This window comes from Delphinus delphis, chromosome 20 (assembly GCF_949987515.2).
Source record: "Delphinus delphis chromosome 20, mDelDel1.2, whole genome shotgun sequence".
Lineage (NCBI taxonomy): Eukaryota > Metazoa > Chordata > Mammalia > Artiodactyla > Delphinidae > Delphinus > Delphinus delphis.
In genome coordinates, this window is record NC_082702.1 from 10,886,166 (window position 1) to 10,899,540 (window position 13,375).

Consider the following 13,375-nt stretch of genomic DNA (forward strand, 5'->3'; position numbering starts at 1 on the left):
CCAAACTCTTGGGAGTTCTCGGCCAACGACTTCCAGGATCCCCTTCGTGTGAAGCAGTTCTCTGACGCCGGTAGAGCTTAGCTTTATCTCACTGACAAACAAAACATGATAAATATTTGAAGAGTCAGAATCTTAAAAGACTGAAAGAAACAGATCAGTGTAATAGAACTGTACCCCCTCTACCAGAGGAAAAAAGGGGAGGAGAAGGGAAATGATAGGCTTAAAATGCAGTTTTAGGCGATTTTTAGATGAGTGAAAGACCCAAAAAATGCACCAGGGGCAGATTGTATTGTCGATTTCCACTATTGTTAACAGAACAGTCAAATAATTCAGAACTTGGCTGCTGAGGACAACACCACATGGAGTGAAAAGACAAGCTTCAGCATGCACTGTGTGATCAATTTCTCAAATCAGGGCCATTGTAATCAATCCTCAGGGAGTTTCTTAACTTGAAAGACAAGCACGTTGTTGTTAATTAGGTGTTTATACAATAGTCACTACAAAGATTGTTGTTTGTTCAAATATATTGATGGAAGAAATTTGCACATACTGAGGTATGGGGAAGTCATTCTGGCTTTTACGTAATTTAACTTTACACTTTACGCTAACTAAAACAGCCTGTTTTGTGGCCTAGTAAACATACATCTGCTTTAACCATTAAGGAAAAGGGTGCAGGACTTCCCTGGTGGTCCAGTGGTTAAGAATCCACCTGCCAATGCAGGGGACATAGGTTCGAGCCCTGGTCTGGGAAGATCCCACATGCCGCGGAGCAACTAAGCCCGTGTGCCACAACTACTGAGCCTGTGCTCTAGAGCCTGCGAGCCACAACTACTGAGCCCGCACGCCACAACTACTGAAGCCTGAGTGCCTAGAGCCCGTGCTCCGCAACAAGAGAAGCCACCGCAGTAAGAAGCCCGCACACCGCAACGCAGAGTAACCCCCGCTCGCCGCAACTAGAGAAAGCCCACGCACAGCAACAAAGACCCAATGCAGCCATAAATAAATAAATAAAAAATAAAAATATATTATTTTAAAAAAATAAAAATAAAAAGTGTGCAGTGTCCAGAAGTAAAGAATGCCTGTTTTGAAGAGAGAAAAATGCCTCCCTCTCTGGGATGTCAATGCTAGCTTTCCTTCAATGATAAGGCTCCCTGGAGCTGAGGCCATGCTGACTCGTAATGTGAGTGCTAATGTCTTTTTTGAAACCTTGAAAGAATATACTCCTGTCATGTTTGATGTTCTTTGTTTTGACAAGATATAAAACTGCTGAAAACTATGCTTCTTTGGAACAGTTCCTCAGAGCTATCTGAGAGGCTGCCTCCCAAGCTACAGTCTTCAGTTTGGCTCAAATAAAACTCTCATCTATTCTTATTATAGGTTGATTATTTCCATTAACAGTATGACAGAATTGATGTTTCAAAGAAATGAGACTGGAGAGAAGAGAGGAATACCTAAAACTATCCATATATCCATGACAATATATTTTTGCATTTCTCATTTCTGAACATATATTCCTTTTTCTGTTATTCTTAGCAGCTATCTCTTATGGAGCACTTAGTGTGTGCCAGGGACTACTCCCAACTCTTTAGACTCCGGGATCTCACTTCATCTTCACAACTTTTTTTAGGTAAATACTATTATTTCCTCTATTTTACAGTTTACAACAGAGCCAGAGGCAGAGAGAGTTAAGTAATTTGCCCATGTTACTAAATTAGTAAGTACTAGAGCCAGGTTTCAAAATTTGGCATTTGACAACCACAGCCTGAGAGGTAACCATTACACTAACCACATCTTTTATAATCAACATGAACAGAATGTTTAACTTCAATCAATTTTTTCTCCTTCCTGATGCCAGAAAGCTGTAGCCTTACATGGAAATTCAATCCTTTTCACATGCGTGTCTATCCAGTGCCCTTAAGGGAAGGTCCAAATACTTTGGCCAGCCTCACAAACAGGAATCTTCCATATGCTTGTTTCCCTCTTCAAATCTGCTTTCCACACTACATGTCCAGCTGTGGTGAATCGCTTGTACTCCTACAAAAAGCTTTTTTGTATCTGCTCTTCCTTCTTGTCATATACTGCTGCTCTCTTCACTTCTAGGTCATAGCTTAAATATTCCCTGCTCCAGTAAGACTTCTTGTGAGTTCTTGTCTTGCAGACTAATACAAACCATGTATGATAACCACGATCACAGACTTGGACTCAGGCTGCCTAGGTTAAAATACTCGTTCTGCCACTTACTCTGTGAACTCTGTCCCTTCTTCTTCATTTGTAAAATGGAAATAATAATAGGATTGATGTGAGGAAGATACATGTAATAAATACATGTAAAAGCACTGGAAACTCTGCCTGGCTCACCACCACCTACAACAAGTTAGCAAATATTCTCAGATGATAAACACAGGACACATAAATTAGAGACAGTTGGTTTCTAAATAAGTTTTCTTTAGATCATTAAAATATTATCAATAATTAATGTATATCAACTTTTGAATGCTGTGGAAAAAATTAGTAGATACTGCAACCCATTGAAAGTGAGATAAAGGATCACTAAAGTTTATAGTTTTCTCCTTTACTGTTTCCTAAGTCCATTTCAGGAATTTTGAATAAAATCTAACTGAGCTGCAGGCCTCTGTTTCAGGATATTGGGCAGCTACACCAGCCACAAATACTGAAGAATTTCTCCCTGCCAGTCTTTGGTGCTAAGTACACTTTAAAGAATATGACATTCTCCCTGAAACAAAGTAGCACACAGCCAAAGGGAGAAACAGATCAGAAACCAAGATTTAGAAGACTGGACTGTTTCAAGTCAAACTTCAAAATAGAGAAACCAAATTCATAATTATTCCTCTCCAACTTTCAATGTTTCTCTGTCCCTAAACTTTCTTACCTACATAACTACCATCCTCCTGGCTGCCAGGAATGAAAACCGTGAAGTTAACAGTTGCTTTCCTTTGCTCTTCATATATAATCAATTTATGTTCATGCATTTTCAATTCTAGTGACTCCATGACTGGGGTTTGTTTTTAGTTTAAATTATTCCACCTTCTCTTCCTCCCAATCTCCCCAAAAGTATTTTGTGTGTGAAGGGGAATGGACACAATTAGATAGGGAAAACTTTGACAAGGGTTGCAGACGACTGATGGGGTGGTGGGCAGGTTTCATTACACTATTTTCTCTGTTTTGTGTATGTTTGGGCCTTTCCTTAATAAAAATTTAGGAAGAAATACCATGAGTAGTACAGCTCCAATGCAAAATGCATTAAAAATGTTAACAGAGTTATGTCTAAACCTTGAGATTATGGGTAATTTCGTTTCTCTCCTTTTTACAGTTCTGTATTTCCTAATCTCTCTATAGTGGGCATACATTCCTTTTATAATGAGGATATAAATTACAAAGCCCCAAACCACTTCCAAACCTGATAGAAAAAAAGACTTCTTTAAACCATTCACATGACTATTTCTGATGATTTTTTTTTAAAAAAAGTACAAAAGCACAGCATAGATATTAAAAACCCAGATTTGAGACTTCAACTCCTCGGGTTCAAATGGTAGTTCTGCCTCTTACTAGCTATTAAGCCTTGGGCAAATAAGATAAACTCACAAGAGTAAATTTTTTTAAAAAAAGAATTTTTCCTTGTCCAAAGGGTCTGTTTTTCCTGTCCTTTTTCTTAGAGCAACTCCATAAAAAACCCAGGGCTTTTGGATCCTTTCTTTAACTTTTCCATATGCATGAAAATCTTGTTAGAGGCTAAGGAAGCCTCTTACCAAGTTTACAACCCAGAATCGTTTTTCAAAGTCCTGGGGTTTTTCCCTTTAGAATGTAAACATCTTAGAAAATAACCCAGCGTCCCAGTCACTGTGGGAGTGTAACAAAGGTGCCTTTCAGTGAGTTGTAAATCTGCTAGCAGGGGAGATCAGATATATTTTATTATTCCTTCAGAGAAAGTCAATTAACAAAACATTCCCAAGTAAATTTAAGATGAATTTATCAAAGAATTTGCAGTAAATGGGGGCAGTCACTTCCTCTTATAGGAAAATAAGATACCGTTAACCTTGAGAATGTATGTACCAAGTCGTCAAAAATAGACTAGCACGTAATTGCTTGACTGTATAAATAGCGTTAAAATTCTTCCTCTGTAATCTATTTCCACAGATTATCTACAACACTGTACTCTGGAAATGCTTATTCAGTAATAAGATTGCTTTCTTTTCGACACTGTGTAGAGAGGACTTTGTGTGTTAGGCGGGTGCTTTATTGCCCCCCAAAAATACCTCCGTTTCCTTATCTGTTAAAAAAAAAAGAAAAAAAGCCTAATAGCTTTACCTACCTCATAGGGCTGTTGCGGTCATTTAATGAAGTTAATTTGTATAAAATGATAAGGGACTTACCAATGATTAATGACACTAGTGATGAGGATGAGACCAAGACAGATTAAGTAACTCACATAATGTTATACCGCTAGGAAGTGGCAGAGCTGACTGGTAGGAGAGGGAAGCCAGTTGGAGTGACGGGAGACCTTCAAACCAGGCGACGAGCGACTTGGGCTGCCCCCAACACACGGGAGGCTCAACGGTGGGGAACACAAACTTCCCCCAATCCCATACTCTGTAGCCGGCAGCAGCTTCTCCTACTCTCCCCGAGGACGAGAGCCAGGGCCTCGCTGGCTCCCCGCCCAGGCTTGGAGAGCCCAGGCTTGGAGGGGCCCCGGGGATTGTAGACCCATTTACCTGAGGGGAAGGTGGGCAGCAGCCCACCCCTCCTACAGCGAAAGCGCCGCCTTCCCACTAGAGGGAGCCCGTTGACCACTTCCCAGAATTCCCTAGCCCTGCCGTCCAGAAGCGGAAGTGCTCTGGGCTGCACGGACCTCAGACTACACCTCCCAGAATGCCCGAGAGAAACTGCGGCCACGGTCCCGCCCTCTAAAGAGGAAGTACTTCCTAGTACCCTGAGCTTCTAGGCACTGAGTTGAGTTGTTGTAGAGGGTTCCTGAAACACTCAGGCTAGAGGAATTTTAAGAGCTATTTTTTTGTTGTTGTTGTTATAAAATTGCTTTAATTCAGTTCTCTCCGTATTACAAGCCGGCAGCGGCCTGCCATGCTCCTTACAATACTGAGCCTGTAATTGCTGTTATCAAAATATACATCTGTGTCACCATTAAAAAAACCGCAATTGCTGCCCCTTACGCCTTACAACAAGAAATGCCAACGCGGAGTGTGGCAAAGTTGTCCAATTTGGCGCTGCTACTGTCTTTCTTGGTGGCTCCTACCCATTCTGTTATTGAAAGCTAAGCATCACTTTAGCCATGGTCAAGGGGCTTGAGAGGAGGTCAGGGTAGGGAGAAGAGGAGTCTGTAGTAAAACCTTAAAGAGCTGCCTATAGGAATAAGGATAAAAGGGTAATGGATCGCCTTTGGGGGAGACTGAAACCAAACTCCAAATTACCTCAATTACTTGAAATTGGATTAGAGTGAAGCTTTTTTGTTAGTATCTTCAAGCATCTAAAGGAAACAAATGAAAACTCTCTAGGGGAGAGAGCATCATCATAGGCTTCAAATTATTTCTATAATTTAAAAACATATTAATATTGGACAAAGTAGTCCTTGAAGAAAAAAGCATTATAAGATATACAAAGAAACAATAAGTTTCAAATTATCATGAATAACAGCTTCACATAATGTAAAAGCAAACTTGAAAAAGCAAAATTGACAGAACCACAAGGAGAAAAGCAAAATTCTCAGTTAGAATGGGAGTTTTCAATACATATTTAGGAAGAAATGTGGAACTTTAAAAGCATATACTAAAACAGAAGAGAAGCTGAATCTGAAAATTAAAACATCCCCCTCGGGAATTTAATAAACAAATGACAAAAAAATACAGTAAGTATATGGAAGGAAATGAGACTCATGAAATAGAAAACAAAATAAGTGGATTTTTTTAAAAAATGGCCAAAAGAACATTCTGTGACTAAAACAATAAAATTGACAAAGTCCAGTAACAGTGATCAAGAAAAAGAAGACAGAAATGGCATTATTACCAATTTCAGAAGTTAAAAAGGGAACATCACTAAAGATTTTAACAGAACATTTTGAGGAATATTATAATGATAAATTTGAAAATGTATGTGAAATGGTTATAAATTCCTAGAACGATCACATTTAAAACTAAAATAAAATTACACAAAAATTACACATAATACCTAGCGATAAAATGTTGAAATTTTTACCTCCAAGAATGAAAATCAGGAGCATTCCCTGGCAGTCCAGTGGTTAGGACTCTGTGCTTCCTCTGCAGCGGGCCCGGGTTTGATCCCTGGTTGGCGAACTAAGATCCTGTAAGCCACAGCCTACTGATGGTAATGCTCTTAGCTACAAATGCCTGAGGCACTCATCTGGGCTCCGAATTACTCACACAGAGCCCCACAGACATTTCCCCCACTGGGGCCAGTGTTGTGGCTGGGCCAGCCTTTATGGTTCTTATTATTATCACAAGACACACTTCAGCAAAAAACCATTAGGGAAATCATTGGGCTTCCCTGGTGGTGCAGTGGTGAAGAATCCACCTGCCAATGCAGGAAACACGGGTTTGAACCCTGGTCCCGGAATATCCCACGTGCCACGGAGCAACTAAACCCGTGCGCCACAACTACTGAGCCTGCGAGCCACAACTACTGAAGCCCATGTGCCTAGAGCCTGTGCTCCACAACAAGAGAAGCCACCGCGATGAGAAGCCTGCACATTGCAACAAAGAGTAGCCCCGCTCGCCGCAGCTAGAGAAAGCCCATGCACAGCAACAAAGACCCAATGCAGCCAAAAATAAAATAAATAAAATAAATAAATTTAAAAAAACATTAGAGAACTTTGAAAAACAAGACCTATTACTCACAGATACTCTCTACTTTCTACCTTGCTGTGTGGCCTTTGGGCATGCAGAAGTCACTGATCTTATACCATGTTCCCGTTAAAAGTTCCACTTCGGTAGCTGGATATGCCTGGATTCTCAGAATTCCTACTTGGTAGAGAGAGCTCGGCCCTGGGGCCCTGCCTTTATTAGGCTTCAGGGGTGGGGTGTGTGGGGTTTCACGCAGGTTCAGTCATTATTGTGAAACATAAGAGTGAGAATTAAGGTGTGGGAGAGTGGAGGCAGGTTCTCTCAAGTGGTCAGGTATCTAGATTGCCAGGGGCTTCTGAAATGGGAACTTCATGGGTGTGGGTGGCCTAGTGGTTATCCACTTGTGGTTATCCTTATCTGGTTGCTTTGCTAGCAGCTGTGTCATACAGCAGCAATATGTTTATACAAAATGGATGTCTTTTCATAAATCGTAGTAATATTCTCTTAGGTCAGTCCCCCAAGGCAATAGAAATAAAAGAAAAAAATAAACAAATGGGACCTTAATCAACCTTATAAGCTTTTGCACAGAAGAGGAAACCATAAACAAAATGAAAAGACAACCTACAGACTGGGAGAAAATATCTGCAAATAATGCAACCGAAAAGGGCTTAATTTCAAAAATATACAAACAGCTCATACAACTCAATAACAAAAAAAAAAGAAAAAAAAAAAAAACCAAAACAACCCAATCAAAGCATAGGCAGAAGACCTAAACAGACACTTCTCCAAAGAAGACATACAGATGGCCAATAGGCCCATGAAAAGATGCTCAACATCACTAATTATTAGAGAAATGCAAATCAAAACTACAATGAGGTATCACCTCACACCGGTCAGAATGGCCATCATCAAAAAGTCTACAAATAATAAATGTTGGAGAGGGTGTGGAGGAAAGGGCAACTCTCCTACACTGTTGGTGGGAATGTACATTGGTGCAGCCACTGTGTAAAACAGTATGGAGGTCCCTTAAAAAACCTAAAAATAGAGTTACCATACAATCCAGCAATCCCACTCCTGGGCATATATCAGAGAAAACTCTAATTCAAAAAGATACATGCACCCCATCGTTCACAGCACTATTTACAGTAGCCAAGACATGGAAGCAATCTAAATGTCCATCAACAGATGAATGGATAAAAAAGATGTGATAGGGCTTCCCTGGTGGCACAGTGGTTGAGAGTCTGCCTGCCGATGCAGGCGACACGGGTTTGTGTCCCGGTCCGGGAAGATCCCACGTGCCGCGGAGCAGCTGGGCCCATGAGCCATGGCTGCTGAGCCTGCGCGTCTGGAGCCTGTGCTCTGCAACGGGAGAGGCCACAACAGTAAGAGGCCCGCGTACCACAAAAAAAAAAAAAAAAAAGATGTGATATATATATATATATACACACACACACACACACACACACACACACACATATACACAATGGAATACTACTCAGCCATAAAAAAGAACGAAATAATGCCATTTGCAGCAACATGGATGGACATACAGATTATCATATTAAGTGGAGTAAGTCAAAAAGAGAAAGACAAATATCACAAGATATCACTTATATGTGGTCTCTAAAAAAATGATACAAATGAACCTATTTAAAAAACAGAAACAGACACAGAGAACAAACTTACAGTTACCAAAGGGGAAAGGGGGGGAGGGATGAATTAAGAGTTTGGGATTAACAAACTACCATATATAAAAGAAATAAACAAGGTCCTACTTTATAGCACAGGGAACTATATTTACCTTGTAATAAACTATAATGGAAAAGAATATGAAAAATGATATATATATATAAATAACTGAATAACCTTGCTGTACACCAGAAACTAACACAACATTGTATATCAACTATACTTCAATTAAAAAACAGAAAAAAATAGATGTCTTTTTAAATGGATGTCTTGGCAATCAAAAGCTTAATGTCAGGCATTTACACTACAGGGTTCAATACCAGTCAGGGTTCACTTAGGAAGGCCACGTCACTATGATTTTAGAGATAAGGGAATTTTAAAATAGGAATTAGACCATACACAAATGTGGAAGGAGAAATCAGAGCTTGTCGGAATTCTGAGAATGCAGGCATATCTAAGCGGAAGTATGGTACGAGATCGGTGAATTCTGTGAACACAAGCCCAATTGCCACAATTCGTTTTTTGTAAAATGACTTCCCGGGTCACAAGCAATGATGGATGGAATACAATGACAGAGAATAAAGCATTCTGTAAGGTCCACAGATGGTACTTTTATCAGAAGCGCTGGAAGAGGAAAGGCAGTTCCATATCTACAGCAACTGGTTTTTCCACTGAAAAGAAAGTGCTGTCCCTTCCATGATGGGAGCGGTCTCATGTAATCAAATTCCCAGCAGGGTTGGGGAGTCTCCTTTGGAGAACAGCACCCAAATCTTCCTCCTCATTCAACTGATCACACAGAACTCCTCATGAGGTCACAGGCATGGGCTGTGAGATGGGAGTCGCTGTAGAAGGAACTGGAGCTCTGGGAATTTGAGCCACTTGCTTGTGCAACTCACTTGTGACTCTGAGCCCAGTCTCATACGTATCACTTCCACTAGATGATGAAGTGCTGCTGGTATGCCCAAATTTATGACTTCACTGCATAACTTTCTGACTCATGGCCATGTATTTAGTTTTCACTAGGGACCAATAAAGCCAGAAGCTGCTTTCACAGAAGGAGTAATGTCACATGAGAGGATGACATAGCTCTGCTCCCCAAATCCTAAATATTTGTGTTGTGATCTCCATGCAGCATCCCTACCTGTCACAGACACTGCCTACATTACCAGGTACAAGCAACACAGACATTATCAGGGATCATAAAATCATTTTGGTAAAGACCCATGCAGCAAATGGTTTAGGCTTTGCAGACCAATCTTGGTCACAACTACTCAACTCTGCCATTTTAGCACGAAAGCACCCGTAGGCAATATATAAGAGTGGTCATGGTTGTTCCAATAAAATCTTATTTACAGAAACAAGTGGCAGCCAGATTTGACCCATGGATTGTAGTTTGCCAATCCTTGAACTACACTGTGAAACAAGATTGGACAGTGATGTAGCCCGGAGCTGGGTCAATAAAAATGTATTGATAGCCCTACCAGATGAAACTGAACTTCAATGGATGACATTTGCTAATAGGTATAGAGAAAAAAAAGCACATGTCAGTTCAGTAGCTGCATATGAGGTGCCAGCAGATGCGTTCTCTAGCAATAAAGCCACATCTGGAGCTGCAAATGGCATTAACTCCTAGTTAAGTTTACAATAATCCCATGTCATTCTTCAAGATTCACCTGTCTTCTGCACAGGTCAAATGAGTGAACTGAATGGGAATATGATGGAAATCATGACCCCTGCAGCTTTCAGGATACTGCTAGTGGCACTAATCTCTTCAGTCCTTCCAGTAATGTAATACTGCTTTTGGTTGTCTGTTTTAGTACGTACAAGACAGTTATCATGTTCACTTGCCCTTTCTTATCAAAATTGCCCTTGTACCATGGGCTAGAGAACCAAGGTGAGGATTCTGCCAGCTGGTTATTCCAATTGCAACTCTGCATTCTGGAACTTGGTAAATAACCAGAGGATGAGTGCAGGGATCCATTTAGACCAGCTCATGTGGATGGACCCAAGCAAAAACATCCCTTAATTATTTGTCACTTATAAGTCCCTGTACTAACCAGTAAACCACAATGCCATTTGGGGGTCCAGGAGTTAATGTCAGCTCTAGTGTCTAGTGCTTCCTTCATCTTCTGGTGATTTCCACTTACCTAATGCACAACCTCCATAAAATGTGGCTGGAAGTCATGTTGAAGAAGTCTAGGGATGATTTATGGTATCGGTAGTATACCAGGGTATATCCTCCCTCAAGGGGACCTGGCCTGCCCTTCATTCAAGATGCTATGGAAATGGGAACTGACTCATGTTATGGAATTGGCTGAGGGACCACAACTCTCATGTTGATTCAGGTCACACATGTTCATCAGACCTAGAGCTTTTCTCCTGATTCAAATCAAGCAGGGTATTAGTAGACTTCCCATTTATTTCAGCCCTAGAGATAGCACATGAGCAAATGTAAAAAATCTCTGTGTACCAAACGATTCTAATGATCCCTTTCATTTTGCTGTTCATTGTGAAAAACACGCTCACTTTATCTCTGCCAATGAAGTGTTTCCACTTGACCAATGATGCCCCACGATTCCATTAGCCTCACTGAATTTAGGGAGCCCATTATGACGACATAATTTCCCTCTCTCATTCCTGGCCTGCAGAGAAGAGTAGCTACAGAGCATTCCAAGACTGCTAACGCTCCCCTCACCAATACGTTTCTTAAACCTCTGGCAAAGGAAGTGTCCTCTGAGCCCTCCCAGGGCACATAGGGGGTTTGGGTGAGCAGATCTTATGTGATAAATCCACTCCAGCGGTCTGGCATTCCTATGCCTTTGTAAACCTTCTACAGCGGTGGTTCTCAGCTGGGGACACTTTTGGTCCCCCCTCCCAGGAAACATGTGGCAGTGTCTTGAGACTTTTTTAAGGAGCTGTGTTATGAATGAGCCCCACGTGGCTGGTGCACACGGAGGTATCAAGGCACGTTTTTTTTCTGTTTTTTTTTTTGCGGTACGCAGGCCTCTTACTGTTGTGGCCTCTCCCGCTGCGGAGCACATGCTCCGGACGCGCAGGCTCAGAGGCCATGTCTCATGGGCTCAGCCGCTCCGCGGCACGTGGGATCTTCCTGGACCGGGGCACGAACCCGTGTCCCCTGCATCGGCAGGCGGACTCTCAACCACTGCGCCACCAGGGAAGCCCTCAAGGCACCTTTTATTGTTACAACTAGGGTGGCAGGGAAGAATATGTGCCACTGGCCCATCTTACATTGCACAGGACAGCTCCCAACAACAAAGAGCTATCCAGTTCAAAATGTCAGTCATGCCAACGTCAAGAAATTTTGCTACAACATACTTAGAAAGTTCTGGCATTTTGACTTTAGCATACGCTAACTTTGGGTACAGGTTTCAGTCATTTGAGCAAACTGTTGAAGGCATTCCCAGGTACCCAAGCTAACGTGCTGAGTCTGGAATGGGTGTTGAATGCACTCATATCAACAAATCCAGCCTAATCCAATATTACATTACTTCCACCTGCTTCAATACCTACAACGTTCACAATCACACATTATTTCTGAGGTTTCTATTGATATAAATTATAAAATTCCTTATTTTAGCAGATACAGTGTCTCCTCATGGTCATACTTTATACCCGGTGGGTACCCACCCCTTCCCTGCTCCCTTCCCCATTTCAAGGACTCTAGTCTGATTATTAGGTCTAGAAATACGAAAGGTAGTGGAGGCAAGTCTTGAGGATCTACAGTCCCCTGCAAGGAAACTATGTCAGAGTAGAGGCAGACTTTCTTCTAATAGCACAGGAAGCTCAACTAAGAGGTCACAGGTCAGAGGTCATAGGCCTCAGCTTTGTTGGAACCTGCCCATATATTTCCACCTCAGATTTCCAGGATTCTACTCCTTCCCACTGATGCCCTATGACATTAAGAGAATCTATAAGGTTGTGAATCAATGTGTTGTCATTCAGCCACTGACTGAATTTGACTTTGGATCCCCTTTAAAAAAAAAAAAGGAAGGAAAGAAAGAAATGCTGATTATAACAAGTCCCCCAGAGTGTTGCTATGTAGCCAAGCTCAAAGCTAAGACAGAAAATCCCCAGCGGTAAAAATAGATTTCGAGCTCAAGCTATCAAGTGGGAGTTGAAACTGAAGGTCCTACAAAGGCCAATGGAACTGGATACAAAGCTAAAGATTTAGTCTTTAGCATAGATGGGAGTCAAGGTTAGTTAGAGGAAGCTATGCACTGGGAGTGAGTAGTGTACTCAACACTAAGAATGGAAGAGCAGCTCTTTCATTGAATGTGAAGAAAGAAACAGGTAGTCCCTAGTTGCTACCACTGTCTTTGAACCAAACTAAAGAACAAGGTCAACCAGAAGGGCAGATATGAGAATCAAAAAGGAAACCTCTCTGGAATCCTCACTGAACCAAGTCTAAGTTCTGCTCTACTTGTGGTCTTTCACTTACAGAGACAAACCTTTTGGGCTTACCACAGGGATTGACAGACTTTTTCTCTGAAGGGCCAGAAAGTAAATACTTTAGGCTTTGTGGGCCACAGTGCTCGTCACAACCACTAAACACTGTCAGCACAATGGGAAACATTCAAAGATGGTAAATAAATGGATGGGCCAATAAAGAGCTTTTATGTTCCAATAAAGAGCTTTTATGTTCCAATAAAGCTTTAAAGGCAATGAGCCAGATTGGGCTCACAGGAGGTAGTTTTCCAGCCCTTGACTTAACTCACTAAACTACAAATTACCTTGAGAGTTGGTGGGCTACCCTGATATCTACCAAACAAAACAAAACAAAACATGAAAGGCCTAGGATTTCCGACATCTAATACAATGCAATTTGCAGTAGCATG